The sequence below is a fragment of the Gadus macrocephalus genome, chromosome 11 (genome assembly GCF_031168955.1).
Source record: "Gadus macrocephalus chromosome 11, ASM3116895v1".
Lineage (NCBI taxonomy): Eukaryota > Metazoa > Chordata > Actinopteri > Gadiformes > Gadidae > Gadus > Gadus macrocephalus.
Window position 1 is genome coordinate 17,769,560 of NC_082392.1, and position 14,570 is coordinate 17,784,129.

Below are 14,570 nucleotides of genomic sequence, written 5' to 3' on the forward strand. Positions count from 1 at the left end.
GCCGAACGCCCTTTGCCTTGCGTGATGACGCGGCAACGTTTCACAGGAAACAAAACAATGGAGCCAGACACTTCTAATCTAATTCGTCTAACGACGATATGAAAGTGTCTACCGGGAGAGATTTGGCCATATCGTTTATACGGAGAGAGAAAAAAAAAAAAAAAATGGCGGTGGATGGAACTGCAGTTCACTGCAGTTGCGCCACAACGGGCCCTGCAGCAAAGTGCTTAGCTGTAAGACATTTAACTATTCCCAGAAGAAGAAACTTCACCAGCCAATGTGCTTTCAGGTAAAGTAACCTGCACGTAATTTGAGGTGAGGAAGGCAGGAATCATGGCGGAGGAAAGTGAAAGTTTTGCCACTGCCTACCGAGCAGGCGGAGCCGGAGGCATCCCAATCATTGCAACACGAAGAGGAAGAACTCGTTTCTAAAAAGGGTGCGTCTTCTGTTTGGAAGTTCTTTGGATTTAAAAAGGCCGACAATGAACAGAAAACTATAGTTTGCAATACATGTCGCGGGACAGTTGGTGCCACGTGAGGAAATACAAGCAACCTCTTCCATCACCTAAAGATGAAGCACGCCCAGCAATATTATGAAAGCCAAAAAATGCGCGGCGCGTCCACCACTCCAAAAATAAAAGCAGCACCTCAAGAACAAAAGAAGTTGGAAGATTCGTTTGCAAAAGGCACGCCATACGACAAAAAATCCAGAAGGTGGAAGGAAATTACGCAGGCCATCTCGACACATGTATGCAAAGACATGGTCCCGATTTATACAGTTGAGAAGACGGGATTCAAAGAATTAGTCCGCACCCTTGAACCAAGGTATGGAATACCTAGCCGCAAACACTTTAGGGAGGTTGAGTTGCCACGCTTATATGGAGAACGCCGGGGCGCAATTGAAAAGGAGCTACGTAGTGTTCTCTTTTTTGCTACAACAGACATGTGGTCAAGCCGCACCACACAGCCTTACATGAGCCTAACGACCCATTATATTAAAGACTGGGCACTGTGCAGTAAGTGCCTGCAGACCTATTTCCCGGAGGACCACACGGGCGAAATGATCGCCCAAAACCTCAGGGAAGCGCTAGAGTCGTGGGGATTGCAAGAAGACCACCAAGTCTGTAACGACAGACAACGCCACAAATAACATCAAAGCACTCGAACTGAACGATTGGACAAGGTTACAATGTTTTGGACATCGTCTTCATTTGGCCATTGGTGAGTGTATTATTATTATAATAATAATAGAAAAAAAGCATTTCACCACTTCTGCTACTTCTACACATTTCCTACTACTACTGCAGCATTCATTTTAATTCAGAAACATATATAATTATATAAACAGAGGAAACATTTTACTGCACATGAGTACTTTTACTGACATTTAGCTGATATTACATACTTTGACTGCTTGTAATGCAGGACTTTTACTTGCATTTAATTTTTGTATTTTCACACTGGTAAAAGTACTTTTTACTGAAGAAAAGCATCAGAAAACTTTGTCCACCACCACTGATTGAATAATATGAAAATGATCATTTATATGCATAATGACAAATTGATAAATGCATGTCTGCTGTCCTTAATGTGTAATAATTGAATAATTTTCTTAATTAATCTCTTCCCCATTCTATGTTCACAGAGAGAAGTGTGAAAGTGCCACAGGTGGAGCGCGCGTTGGGGGTCTGTAAGAAAATAGTAAGCGCATTCTGCAACTCTTGGAAGAGAAAGCGTGAACTTGCAACTGCACAGGCTGAGCTGGGCCTGCCTGCACACCAGCTCATTACAGAGACTCCGACAAGATGGGGATCTCGGCAGCAGATGATCGAAAGGGTCCTTGAGCAGGAGAAAGCGTTTTCTCCTGCTCACAGGTCCTTCGAGCGGACAAAAAGACGATGCATTTGGCTTTAACATGGCAGGACATTGAGGTGCTTGAAGCTGTCAGCAAAGCGCTTAGCCCTCTTGTGGACTTCACTGATGCACACAATCTGTAGTTACTCCTTGATATACAAGATTGACATTTGCACAGTTTATTTTGAAAGTGTTTATTTTTCTTTAAAATATTTTTCATATTTGTATAAGAAGTTCAATGTTTACCTGCTATTTGCACAGCAGACAATTTTATTTTAGAAGTGTATATTGTATTTTTTAATATTTTTCATATTTGTATTAGAAGTTCAATGTTTACCTGCTATTTGCACAGCAGACAATTTTATTTTAGAAGTGTATATTGTATTTTAAACATTCTTGTGATGCTGTGATTTATTTTTTATATTGCACTGCACTGACTGAAGCAAGGCAGGTGTGAGACTCACCTGTTAACTTGAAAAAAAATCTCATTTGTATTGAAGAAACAGTTCTATTTTTACCACCAGCTATTTGCACAGCACATAACTTTATTTTATAAGTGTATAATTAGTATTTAAAATATTTGTGTGATTTTTATTTTATATTACACTGCACTGACTGACAGCCAGGCAGGTGTGAAGCACACCTTTAAAAAAAAGTTATTTGTATTGAAAAAACAGTTCAATGTTTACAAGATGTTTGCACTATATGACACTGCAGTTAATGACAGATTATTCGTTACTTACTCCTTTGTAAGCATAGAAATTCAAGTTCAAAATAAAAGAAAAAACGGATCAAATGTGAAGTATGGTTATTTTAAGCCATTTATTATTTTAATTTACTTAAAAAATACCATATCGTGATATATATCCATATCGTGATATAAAATTACTCATATCGTGATATAAGATTTTGTCCATATCGCCCAGCCCTAATTCATACATTGAGAAATAAGTTTTGAAAGGTTGAATATGTACTTACAATGTTTAGTCAGTTAATCATTTACATATTTATGTTACACAATTATTACTATTTACATGTTTACATATTTAACAGTCAGGATATTCTGTTGAATCTGCCTCTGATTCCCTCACGTTTACCTCAGGGAAACAATATCAGTCTAAATTCTAGCTTCTGATTGGTTAGTTCAGTCACGTGATGGGTCCGAACAAGGAAGTGTTACAAAATAGATTTTTAAAACTTGTAAATGTATTTTTTTTTTGTAATGTATTTTTTCAGAACTGACTTTTCAGCACTGACTTTTCAGAGATTTGACCACACAGGCGCAAGCTTTGAGTCACGTGAATATATGTCGCGCATTCGTTTTGAAACTCCTGACAGTCAAAGTCTGAAGAAAAAAATAAACGTTCCTGGGGAAGGGACCATTTAGCTCTAAACCTAATGGTTGCTCTCGGCTGACGTACATTCCAATCACATTCTTGTCATCGGCAGAGCACTGTCAATCACACACAGCCCGGTGAACGGCACATGTGATTGGAATGTACGTCAGCGGAGAGCAACCAATAGGTTTAGAGCTAAATGGTCCCTTCCCCAGGAACGTTTATTTTTTTCTTCAGACTTTCTTCAGACTTTGAAAGTTTTTTTTTTCTTCAGGAGTTTCAAAACGAACGGCGATATTTTTTTTATCGCGCGATAAAAGTTTCGTGTTAACGCAGCCGTTAACGCCGATAACGGCCCACCCCTAAAATATATATATATATATATATATATATATATATATATATATATATATATATATATATATATATATATATATATATATATATATATTGGGGAGCACATGCTGTTATGACCTGAAATGGTATATATATATATTACCATTTCAGGTCATAACAGCTCCCCAATGTACCTGTGCCCTATACCACAAAGCTCGCTGAACATACCCAGGCTTTCTTGGGAAAACCTGGCTCGACAGAGCCGCAACTCGCAATCAGAGTTAAATGGTACCACGAAGCTCACTTTAGATTCAATTAGTAGAACCAGGTTTTCCGCTTTAGGTTCAGTGCGCGTTCACGTGAAAGGGGCGTTTTTTCCGTCTATATGAGTATAAGTGAAAAGATTCTGCATATTGTGATGATTTAAAAATGCATAAGCAACGTCCATCCTGCCTTATTCTATCATTTAGGGAATTCACTTTAAATACACCCTATTTAAGAAATGTATCGCATGTTTTCGACCGCTGAGAGGTAGCGGCTGTAGCGTAGTGGATTAGTATACGAACCGAACGCCAGCGACCGGGGTTCAAATTCGTCTATCATCATGCATTTTACCCCCATAGATGTGGTGCCAGCACGGCCTTGAAAATATGGGTTCAAGTTCGAAATAAGCACAAAAATATAATTCCATAAGCTTTAGTGAATAAGTATTCCATTTGCATGAGAATTAGGACTTTTTAAGCTTCACATAAATTCGCGTCACTTGTAGTGATGGGAATTTCGATTCACTTAGAAGATTCATAGTCCTTTGAGTGAATCACTAAAAAGATCCGAATCTTTTGAGTCCTTTGAATCTGAATCAGTTGAAATTTTGTCGCTGAATGAGCCCAGCAGCCAACCCCCTAGTGCCTAATGCGCACGCTCACAGCAAACCACTGTAATGCAGTTTTGAGGATATCCAGGGGAAATACGCAAGAAGGACTTTCTCAGCGCAGGCCGAACATTATGGAACATATTTGAATATTAAAAAAAATGCATTGCAAACATCAGAGATGTCGCCAACGTGACTGCTATCTGAATTAGGAAAAAAACGTATGGATTAATTTTTTTTCTCTTCGAAGCTCGTCAAACACAGAAATATTCTGAGAGTTCACATAGTCAGCAAACAACTTTATTTTTAATAAGCCACTTTCATTTTAGAATACAATCTCTCGTAAAATAATGCCTTTGTAACAAAAGAGTTTAACGATTTACATTCAGTACGAGCCCGTCCCATTTAGTATGAGTCCGTTGAGTTGGTCTTTCACTCAACAGGATATGAGTCCGACCCATTCAATATGAGTAATTTGAGTTAGTCTTTCACTCAACCAGATACGAGTCCGACCCATTTCAACTGAGTCCTTTGAGTTAGTCTTTCACCCAGCCGGATACGAGTCAGACCCATTTCATCTGAATCCTTTGAGTTAGTCTTTCACTCAACCGGATACGAATCCGACCCATGAATTCGCTCAGTCTATGGATCTGGATCTGTGTACAGCTCTGTCTACAGGAAGTTCTTATTCAACCACGCAGCTGGCAGCTCCGGGTCCGTATGCTTAATCTAAGTTACTATGCAGATGAAAAACGGATGTGTTAATGTTGTTATAGACCTACAGTTTGATGACATTCGTGCATCGTTTTAATAATGTCGTCCGTAGCAGCCAGAACCGAAAGATTCGGGTTAATTTAGACCACAGACTCGTGACTCATGGGTGAATGTAAGGATTCGGTTCTTTGAATCCGATTGACTCAGATTCAACCATCACTAGTCACTTGGGAGTCGAACCCCCCGTGCAGAAATTCAAGACTGACGCGCTACCTGCACTCTAGCACTCTGTCACTGAAACACAATGCGCAACAGTAATCATTGTCTACATAAGGTCCAAAAGGACGATCAAACAACGAACACCCTCTGATGAGAATCTGTATCTCTCATGTAGAACCCCAATTTCGTTGTTTGCACAATGACAATAAAGTCTGAAATCTGAATATCGTCAGACAATGCCAAGGGATCGGTTCTGTCCCGTAAAACCCTTGTCTCCGGAGAGACGCCTGTACGAGAAGTGCGCCGGGGAACACCCACAAATGGTGACGCCATTGTCAGAGGAGGGGCTAGGAAGCTACGCACGCCGATTTAAGTAGCCGATCTCCGGCTAGACTAAGCCGAAAAACTGCTCCCGACCAGGGGCCGTATTCACAAAGCATTTTATCTTACCGCTAGGAGTGCTCCTAACTCGCGCTAAAACATTTTACGTAGGAGTTTTTTCTTAAAAGTTATTCACAAAGCCGCTGAGACCTACTCTTACTCAGGATAAATCACAAAGAGTGAACTAAGAGTGACGCGCCGTTGCTATGGATTACGTCAATTCTCGTGCACGAGTTTAGAAGCAGTCAGTTCGGTGATTGGTTGTTCAGACGAGCCCACTGAATCACCGAAAAACAAGGAAATAGCCTAGGCTAGAAATGAATTCCTATTAAGTAGTTATAGTGCAGTTAGCAGAATACACGCATGATGACAATTTTGTGCAGACCACGATAATGACGTTGTAGTCTGCACGTTCAAGAGAGAGAAAGCAAACAATAGAAATACGTAAAATAAAAAAATAAAAGAAAATAAATGTTATGAACTACACAAGTGTTGACTGATTTGTGTCAAGGTGTTTACCTAAAATGTGTTTTCAAAGTGATCCCTAAATGCCTGTCCACTCATCATCATCATCATCATCGTCTGGCTGTGGAATGTTCCTCCGCTTGCAGAGGTTGTGTAGAATGGCACATACAGTGATTACTGTGCTTGCCCTCTCTGGGGTGAGGCGTATTTCGCAGTGGATGACATGAAACCGACGTTTCATCTGCCCAATTCCTCTCTCCACAACATTTCGTGTATGTTTGTGTGCTCTAGCATATATGGAAGAAATCAGTAAACAATAATAAATATGGATTCAACAAATAAAAGGCGTCAAAGAGCCAATACGATGTGTTTTACGCATAGGACTAAGCGTAATCTGCGTAATCACTTACATGTTATACTTTAACTGTGCTCCCGGTTGTGGATTGAGGTAGGGTGTCTAGAGCCACGTCTTGCACGGATAGTCACTGTCACCCAGCAAGTGACACCCAACTGGTACATCTCAAAAAGCTGCCTCAGACCGCTCACCATTAAAATGCGCGAATCATGGGTAGCTGAAGATCCAGGCCACTTTGCAACAACATCCAGTAGGCTATGTTAAAATTTGCATCAAAAACAACCTGCGTGTTGATGGAATGCACTTTCTTCCTATTGACGAACACGTCCTCGTCTTTTGATGGCGCAATTATTTTTATGTGCGTCCTGTCAATAGCACCGACCACACCGGGCATACCTGCAATTGCCATGAAGTTGGCTTTGATCCTGTGTAATTGTTGAATGTCCAAAGGCAAGTTTATGGCACGGCTGACTGATGGTTGCGATAATTTTAAATCGTCGGCATTGCTGCATTTCCCCTGTTGCTAAATAACGTAGTGTGGCCAAACATTTTATTTCGGAATTTATCGGATTATTCCTGTTAGTCGGGGATGTTATTGCATCGCGCATTAACTCCACAACAAGTTGAATAATCTAACATTTCGTCTCGCAGGCATTTTACGATTCTTTGTGAATCGTTAAGCTCTCCTAGACTTAGGTGCTACTTTTAGGCCTAAAATACTTTGTGAATTGCTCTTAGTGAAAAAAGTTAGGAGTCCTAAATTTAAGTGACACGCCCATTATTTTTAGGAGTTACTCCTAAATTCGCCAGTTAGGACCTACTTTTAGCCCTAAAATCCTTTGTGAATACGGCCCCAGGTTTGGTTGCGAGCATAAGTCACCATGGTGATACAGCGACGCTAAAAGAGATCGACTTTCGTGGTACAACTAACCCAGGCTTGGAGCTCAACATACCTCGCTAACCCTCTAAGCGAGCTTCGTGGTACAGGGCCCTGGTGAGCTGGCTGCATTGTTGTGTTTACCTGCTTGTTTGTGTGTCTACCTGCTTTTGTGTGTGTTTAGCTGCTTGAGTGTGTGTGTTTACCTGCTTGTGTGTGTGTTTACCAGACAGGCCCCCCACAAAGGAGCTAGCCCAGGTCATGGGGAACCTGAAATTCCAGGTGAAGGGACTCAAAAAGCTGAAGGTTGAAGCAGCAGCCACCTCCCGGCTTGAAGAGCAGAAGCCTTTGGGCCGCCCTTCAGGCTGGAACCCCTTCCCTGGCCAGACCGCCCCGGACCGAGGCCAGACCGCCCCGGACCAAGGCCAGACCGCCCCGGACCAAGGCCAGACCGCCCCGGACCAAGGCCAGACCGCCCCGGACCAAGGCCAGACCGCCCCGGACCAAGGCCAGACCGCCCCGGACCAAGGCCAGACCGCCCCGGACCAAGGCCAGACCCCCGATGAGGGGTGTGTGTGTGTGTGTGTGTGTGTGTGTGTGTGTGTGTGTGTGTGTGTGTGTGTGTGTGTGTGTGTGTGTGTGTGTGTGTGTGTGTGTGTGTGTGTGTGTGTGTGTGTGTGTGTGTGTGTGTGTGTGCCACTATTGTCATCACTGAATACAGTGTTATTAATTTCTGACAACCCCAACACCAGGGAGAAGACTCAGGCCCCTTAGTGGCCTGGCTGCCTCCGACAGCAGACCGGCCCCCCAGGAAGGACCTGGCCCAGGTCATGGGGAACGTGAGGGTCCGGGTGAAGGGACTCAAAAAGCAGAGGGTTGAACCAGCAACCACCTCCCGGCTTGAAGAGGAGAAGCCTTTGGGCCGCCCTTCAGGCCGGAGCCCCTTCCCTGCCCTGGACCCAAGCCAGATCCCTGATGAACCTGGTGAGTTTGTGTGTGTGTGTGTGTGTGTGTGTGTGTGTGTGTGTGTGTGTGTGTGTGTGTGTGTGTGTGTGTGTGTGTGTGTGTGTGTGTGTGTGTGTGTGTGTGTGTGTGTGTGTGTGTGTGTATTTTGTCAGCTATTTTAGATTTAGTCTTAGTCTTTTGACGAAAATGCTTAGTATATTTAGTCACATTTTAGTCATTGTTTTCCTTTGTAGTTTTAGTCTACGAAAAGTCCTTACATTTTAGTCAACTTTTAGTCATTACTTTTAGTCCAAATGTTTTCTCTTTTTAAACGAGTTCAATTAGGCTAACCCTATATAGGCTATATGGACACCTGCTAAGTTGTTCCACTCAAATACAGTACTAAAGTGAAAACGTTACGTTGTCCTGGCAACCGGATTTTCAGTTCTAAACAACCGAACGAGAGATGGCGTTCTCCATTGCTTCCATGTGTTGTTTCTTTCAAAATTAAAATAAATCAATTTCAAGAGGTGAAAATCACTACCAATCGAAAAATGTCGAGGCGTTCATGTATTCCCCTGGGGTATTAAAAGGAAAAGTTTGTAAACGTTAGTTTAGTTTAGTTTTTTTTTTTTATATGAAGACAATCTATTGTCAATATTACTTACATCATTGGTAAAGCAAACTCGCAAATCAATTCGCAAAAAGATTGTTCCTTTTCTATAAAAGGTTTGTGTGGCATAGGATTTCCCCTTGTTAATTTGGTTTGTGTAGAACCTAAAATCTGTTGCTCTCGAAACGTGACGTCACACTTTAGTACTCTTGTCTGTTCAGCCTTCAAAACGATATCTGGTAAATTGTGAAAAATGCATTAAACTGTCATCAGAAAACGCGGTTATATGCTATAAACCCTATAGTATCTTGGGTATAAAGCCTCGGACGAATTTCAATGTCCACCTTATGTTGAAGTATAGACCGTGGCGATTCCCATTGAAACGAATGGCGCGGTGATTTTCTTCAAAAACGAGAGCCGGTAAATTGTGAAAAATGAATTAAACTGTAATCAGACAACGCGGTTATATGCTATAGACCCTAGTATCTGTGGAATAAAAGCTGGGAAGAATTTCGAATCATGTACAATGCATAACGTTAGCTCATAGCTGAGTGGACCATACCTCCCGTTGCCAAGTCGTAGCTAGGTCCGTCCTATTTACTGGAGGAGTGAACAGTTGCATAAGAACCTTACGGGAGTGTAGTGATTGGAAAATATCGTGCATTTTGAATGTCCAAATAGCACACCAATAACATTTTCGTCCTGTCTCGTCTCGTCAACGAAAACAAAATGACATTTCGTCATCGTTTTTATTATCACAGATCTATTTTTAGCTCGTCAACGTCTCGTCTTAGTCACGGAAAAAAGGTCGTTGACGAACATTTTTCGTCATATTTTTCGTAACGAAATGAACACTGGTGTGTGTGTGTGTGTGTGTGTGTGTGTGTGTGTGTGTGTGTGTGTGTGTGTGTGTGTGTGTGTGTGTGTGTGTGTGTGTGTGTGTGTGTATCTTTTCAGTTTTTGGTGTCGCCATATTCACGAAACATTGACTGAGCGGCTCTCTCACCGTCTCGCCCAAGAAAGGACCGGGTCCGGTTGAGGGGACTCAGAAAACGGAAGGTTGAACACTTACCACCGCCCTGCCGGATCAGGAGGATGTGAAGCCTTTGGGCCGCCCTTCACGCCGGAACCCCTTCAGACGAATTAAGATGGCCTGGGCAGAAACCAAGACTGGCATCGCCACGACGCCCCTCTAAACACCCCTGAACAGCAAGATCTCATCATTGAGGCTGAGGAGGAAGGTGAAGCCACACAGCAGGCTGAGGGGAAGGGCCTCAGGCCTCGGTTCAACCAGTGGCTGAACCTCAGGATGAAGGACCTGTCAACGTTTGCTGCCCGGTTCCAGTGAGTGGCGTTTGTCCTGTAAAAAGAAAAAGAAAGAAAAAAAAATAGCATTAAAAAAACATAACGGCACCAAAAAATGTATTACGGCACCATTGTACAGACAACGTATGTACGTCAAACATCTGATGGCACCCGACCAAGTCCACATCGATGTGACATCACACAGGAGTGAAACCCCAGCTTTGTCTGAGCCCGGGTGAATTTAAACAAAGTAGTCAAGCATCTGATGGGACTCAACCAAGTCCTCATCGGTGTTACATCACACTGAGTTGTGTAATGCTTTGTTTGAATTCACCTGACCAAGCTGTGGTGTCACTCCAGTGTGATGTCACATCGATGTGGACTTGCTCGGGTCACATCCAATGTTGGACGTACATACTTTGTCTCAATTCACCTGGGCCCAACTGCCAATTCATGTAAATAAAATCAAATACAAATGTTTGCCGAAATCTTCGTCCTCTTACGTCTGATTATAGATGTATAAGTATCTATACTTAATGGCAGAAACACACTCTATGACACGCATGTTTGTGAGCGTGCGCACACACAAACAATACCATGTGGTGGAAGAAGAACCTGAATGCCATACTTGAGTAAAAGTAGAAAAGGGCCCTGGTAAAAGGCACCCAATAGAATACGACTTGAGTAAAAGTCTTCCACTATCTGATATTAATTTGGGATTTTTCTGATATTATATGTACTTAAGTATTGTAAGTAAAAGTACAAGTAAATAATAAAAGCAAATGGGGGGGGGGGGGGGGGGGCAGTAGGGGCCAGTCACTTTCTGGGGGTGGCACTTGTGACTTGTGTGAATTAATTCGGATTATGATCGCCTTTTCTTTGTATGGATTATGCATAGATACGGCATATGGAATGATATTGTGGGGGGACTGGCCCAGATGTCCGAGCGACAGAGCCAGGTGCAACACGCACAGAACGAGGTGCTCAAGGAGCTGGCCCAGTCCTTGGCGGCTGATCAGGCTGTTCTCCGCGAGCTCCTTGCATCCGGAGGAAGTGTTGGTGAACCCAGAGGGGTAGGAGCCGTGGCCCACATCCATGTCCTGAAGATTGGGGAGGCGGACGATGCTGAGGCCTTCCTCGAGACCTTCCAGGGAGTGGCCGAGGTCTCGAGATGGCCTCGTCAGGAGTGGGCTCACCGTCTCCTGCCACTCCTGACGGGGGAGGCCCAGCTTGCAGCCCACAGTCTGCCGGCCGGGGCCCAACGGGACTTCGACACCGTCGCCAAGGCCATCCGGGACCGGCTTGGCCTAAACCCCGAAGAACATCGACGCCGGTTCCGCGCGTTGACGTTCACCGAGGGGGACAGACTCTTCGCCTATGCCCAGCAGCTGCGGGACCAAGCGAGGAGTTGGCTGGTCCCATACCAGAACATGCCGGAGGAGGTCGTGGAACAGGTGACCCTAGAGAGGTTTATCGAGGGGCTTCCCGCCAGAACCTCCGCCTGGGTCCGGTACCACCGGCCCGAGGGCCTCGCGGCGGCGGTCGACCTAGCGGAGAGCCACCTGGCCCCCCCTTCGACGGCCTAGCGACCACCAACACTGGTGCAGCCGCCCTGCGGCGGGACCGACTAACCCCGGCGCCGAGGGCAAAATGGGGGGCCTCCGGTTCAGAGCAGGGACGTGAATCGCCATCTCCTGCCTCTCTGCAGATGGGCGCTCAGACGGCAGGGGAGGGGTGTTGGCGGTACGGACGGCCTGGCCACTTTCGGCGGGAGTGCCCTATGATGGAGGTGGGTCAGGTCGTCCGCGTCACCGGTGCCCCGTCCATGGATTAAAGTTCTCCGTCGCTGCGACGGATTTCCGTCATTTGGAGTTCACAGAGGCCACTTGTGAGATCAATGTAGATCCGAGTTTTTTTTCACATCTCCGATAACGTCGGGACAAATTTACAAACAGGCGTCATTTGGATAAACTAATCGCATATTAAGGATCTAAATAGGTACTTTCTCGCATAAAAAAATATTAAAACTTAAGAAAGTGATGTATTAACAGCACTGAAGCGAGAATTAAAACAGCTTTTAGCAGCTTTACCGCTACCGCTGCCGCGAAATGCATTCTGGGAAACTTGCATACTGTATACTGCGGTGCAGTCGGTCTGCTGTATACTGCATACTGAATCCCACATTCAGTATGCAGTATACAGTACATACTGCGCAGTATGTAGTCGGCAGTACGGTAGTATGCAGTTTCGAACATGGACATAATACACGCGTGTATTATGTCGTCATACGTCAACGCCGGTAAAATTGTCAAATTATATAGTGAGTATTTAAAAGGTCTACCGTTAAAATTGACTGAAAACACAAGCATTTTAATGTACATCCCGATTATATATTAAATATATATTAAATATATTATATACAAATGTATATATATACACACCATTTTCGCGCCACATCTTACGTCTCTTTGTTGTGTTAGTGTTGTATGAACTCCCTTATAATGATTGACGGCTCTGATGTATCGGATATTGATAAAACACAAAAAAATAAATGGAGATGGGCATGGCTGACGGAAACGGGGAACGATGGCAAGCCTTACGGTTCATGGTGCAAAAAAATTCAACAACCAGGTGCGTGTTTTTGTGTGATATGCAGGTGTCAAGTAACCTAACCTGGAACATGTTTCACACACTGCACGTGCACGAATACAATTTCAGTCAGAAGATTTTTTTTCACTTTAATCCCTGCCCGTCTCCTCCCCACGGTCCTGGCGAGGCATACAGTATCCCGGTGAGGATATAACGGAGTACGTACCGGGCGCTGTCTGATTCGGGCTGCATGCAGACCATGATCCATCAGTGCCTGGTGCGATCCGAGGCATTGGTGGAGGCATCGAGCGTTCTGGTGAGGTGTATACACGGGGATGTTCACGAGTATCCCTTGGTCCCCATCGAAATTTGTTATGGGGGGAAAAAGCATCGAGTCAAGGCGGCGGTTAGTTCGAGCCTCACGCATCCCCTGATTCTAGGGTGGGATTGGACTGGGTTTCCACAGGGGGACTACGGGGGTGCGGACACGACAGGTAGGGACATGTAAGTCGGGTGCTGTGTTCTGTGCCGATGCAGGAGCGTCCAACGCTGTTCAGGGACCGGGGGCGGCGGGGGATCCTCAACCTGAGGTCCCAGCGCCGAGGATTTCCTCCTCGAGCAGTCTCGTGACGCTCCCCTATGCTCAGCCTACGACCAGGTGATAGCCGTTATTGGTACTCGGGTACAGCCAGACGTAGTGCTGACATACCCATACTTTGTGGTAGTTAGGGATACGCTTTATCGGGAGGGTCGTGACACCCAGAGTGAGGAGATTGTCACCCAATTGCTGGTACCGAGGAGCCGGCGGGAAATGGTTTTACAGGCGGCGCATTATAACCAAATGGCAGACCATTTGGGGTACGATAAAACACTCAACCGGATATTGGCTCGGTTCTATTGGCTAGGGATACGGGCAGAGGTGCGCAGGTGGTGCACCTCCTGTCCCGAGTGTCAGTTGGTGAATCCCCCTGCCGTCCCCAGGGCTCACTTGCGGCCCCTCCCCCTGTTAGAAGCCCCATTCGACCGTATTGGCATTGACATTATCGGGCCATTAGAACGTTCCGCACAGGGGTATCGATTTGTGTTAGTCCTGATCGACTACGCAACCCGATACCCCGAAGCAATTCCGTTGCACGACATCTCCGCGAAGAGTGTTGCGCAGGCGGTGTTTCATGTCATATCGCGGGTGGGAATCCCGAAAGAGATTCTCACTAACCAAGGAACCAATTTCATGACACGCACGATTAGGGAGCTCTACGGGTTATTGAAGGTCAAGGCCATCCGCACGAGCGTCTATCACGCTCGGCTTGTGTGAGAGGTTTAACCAGACGTTAAAGTCCATGATCCGTAAATTCGTACACGAGGATGCTCGAAATTGGCATCAATGGCTAGACCCTCTGTTGTTTGCAGTGCGGGAAGTGCCTCAGGCTTCCACAGGGTTCTCCCCATTTGAGTTGCTCTATGGGCGCAAGCCCAGGGGCGTCCTGGACCTCATTAAAGAAAACTGGGAGGAGGGGTCCAGTGACAGCAAAAACGAAGTACGGTACGTCATGGACTTGAGTGCAAAGCTTCACTCACTAGGGGTATTGTCCCGTGAGCACTTGTACCGAGCCCAGGAAAGTCAGAGACGCCTGTACGACAGAGGGACTAGATTACGCAATCTCACACCAGGGGACAAGGTCCTTGTACAGCAGCCCACCTCTAGCATC

At 44.9% G+C, this 14,570-nt stretch overlaps 1 long non-coding RNA gene across 2 annotated transcripts; it reads left to right on the forward strand.

Moving 5' to 3' along the window:
• Window positions 1–8,153: 8,153 nt before the first annotated feature.
• Window positions 8,154–10,760, forward strand: LOC132467854 (uncharacterized). Of its 2 annotated transcripts, none has more exons than XR_009528103.1 (2): window positions 8,154–8,415; window positions 9,987–10,760. It is a non-coding gene; the product is annotated as an uncharacterized LOC132467854 (long non-coding RNA). The 2 variants fall into 2 exon arrangements; XR_009528104.1 differs by having other exon boundaries at window positions 8,154–8,411.
• The last annotated feature ends 3,810 nt before the right edge of the window (window positions 10,761–14,570 follow it).